Raw genomic sequence first — 2,521 nt, 5'->3', positions numbered from 1 at the left:
GCGTGACTTAACGGATGCAAACAGGGGTGGAAGGTGATTTCTCGTCAACCCACGCATTATGTGTACACCGTAGCTTCCATTGGTGATTTGACTGGAATTGAACAGGTTGGTAAGTGATTTATTCTCAACCACCAGTGTGTCACCAAGCCGTAGCTTCCATTAGTTAAGTACGCGTGTCTGGTCAAAGATTCACTCTTTGCGTCCGAGATAGCGCATGCAACAAGGCTGTTACCCACCAGTCTTTTCAGAAGAGACGCTTTGAGAATGAAGAACCTCAAATAATCTGTTCACCGCCGGCTCCTGTCTTCTGTGGTGTCACCAAGATGTGGGTATTAGTGTCTCAGTTAATGCATCCTGTAAGAGGATTGAACATCCCTGAGACAGCGAGGGCCATATTTAAGAATATCTGCCATCGCCTGTCAGCTTGCACAACTCCTTGTGCACCGCTTCGCGCGACCCCTTCGCGGGCTTCCTCGATCGCCTCGCTATCGCTGCTCTGACACGACCTTTCACGCGAGTCTCCTGATCTCGTTTTCCCAGAGCCATCTTCACGAGTAACATCGCTGAACCCCTCATATCAGTGAAAGTCACATGAATGTCCGGATCTATCGGACTGTTTTCATGATTTTTACGAACCAGTGCATTACCATAAGTCTGCAGCTTGGTTTCGTCCCACTGGATGGGGCTGCTGGTGTCTGCGGTTCTCTATAGCGTGCGCGCAGGCCTCAACTGATCTGAATGAATCGCTACCGGACTGAACGAGGGTAGGAGGGTCGGGTCTTTCTTGCTTCAACCACCAGGTGAACTGTATCACACCAGCGTGCAGCTCATCACCATTATGGGTGACATGACCGGATTGAACAGGGGTCCGAATGGTCATCTTCTACCTGATCCTAGACCGAAACCAGATCGTGTCCACCAGCCGTAGCTTGCATAATCTGGTGATTTGACTGGCTTGTAACAGCGACTGGAAGGTGATTCTCACCTCAACCCGACGCAGTGTGCGTCACTCAGTCTCGTAGGTATCCAGTTGGATGACGCTTGGTGACTTGACGGATTGAACAGAGGTGGAAGCCTCCTCCACAGGTGTCACGCAGCAGCTTCCTATGACTGAGGGGGTATCAGTGAGTGTTTTCTGACAGATCACTTCTCTGATGTTCTTCACAGCAAGATTTGCATAGTCCCCCTTATTTTTCTGGAGCTTCAGCTGCCGGTTGATCCAGTTCCTAATCTGCATCGTAAAGGTGTCAACTTCTTCCTGAATTTTGAAGCGGAAGTCCACCGTGGGAGCCTCTGGCTGTAGGTGCTCTGATACTATGTCACCAAGCTCTATGACGGCTGTGCTGTCTTGACCGCTTCCGATGGAGCTGATTATCTCAGGGGTCTCGTCTTCTGCGGCCATGTTTACATTCTCTTCATTTAATGAGATGATGCTTCTAATTACCACATCAGCCTTCTCCATCAGCTCACTCAGAGATGACGGTTCTGTTGAGAGGCATTCATATTCACACCTCAGTTTTGCCATGAGGGCAAGTAGTGACCCCATGGCAAAACGCTGTGCAAAATAGGCTTTTAGTTTGGCTGCCATTGTTTTACAGTGGGACAGCTTTTCAGATACAGCCAACGATTCTGGCAGTGTACCTTCTGAGTCTATTCTACAATCCTCGATTATTTCAATGGTAATCACAGAAGCCATCTCATCTGTATCCAGGGAGAATCCATACTCGAACATGTTGCCTTCTTCTTCTGAAATGTCTACATTATAATTAACTGGACTGATGCTCTTGGCCCTCTCTTGCAGGATCAGTCTTACGGCTTCTGTGGTTTTGCCCACTAAGCTCGTCTGAGGAACAACGGGGGTCTGCCATGAGTCCCTGGTTCCAGTCAGTGCAATGTCCTCCACTGGCAAGTTTTCCAGTGTTAGATTGTCTTCCGCACTTTTCTTATTGCTGCAGTTTTTAAATATTTTGGCCACATGTTGGACCATTGTCTGTAGTCTATGGGTGTAGGAAAGTGAGATGAGAGGTTCGATCTCCTCATCGCCTCCACCACTTTCAGAGCTTTTGGAGAGCTTATTCACTCTCTCTGTGACCTCTGTAATCACGACATCTGTCATCTTCTGCGCACTTTGGGAACTGATGTCTGGGACACCGGTGGCCTCAGATAAGGCCAGAGAGATGGTGTCCCCCACACAACTGCGAATGTCATCTTCAGATACCCTGCTCTTCTGTGATCGGGCGGATCCAGAAGACCTTTTGGAGGATTTGGGAGTAGCTATCCTCTTCGGTGGCCTAAACACCCCATACATGTGGATGAATATCGTATTAACGATATCCACACACATGTTAGTAATAATCTCTTCGGTTTTCTTATCGAGTGAACCGGATTTCAGAAGCGACCATTGTATGGTTGTCAGCTTCTCCAGGCACTGTGTGACGTGTGCGCGAAGACTCTCCGTTGTTTCTTGATCCATCTTGTCTTTGTGAATATCCTTGGATCCAAAGTCCTGAAGAATCTCTGT

This window comes from Morone saxatilis, unplaced genomic scaffold, assembly GCF_004916995.1.
Source record: "Morone saxatilis isolate NCDOM2014 unplaced genomic scaffold, NCSU_SB_2.0 Contig4, whole genome shotgun sequence".
NCBI lineage: Eukaryota > Metazoa > Chordata > Actinopteri > Moronidae > Morone > Morone saxatilis.
Note: the sequence above shows the minus strand (reverse complement) of the source record.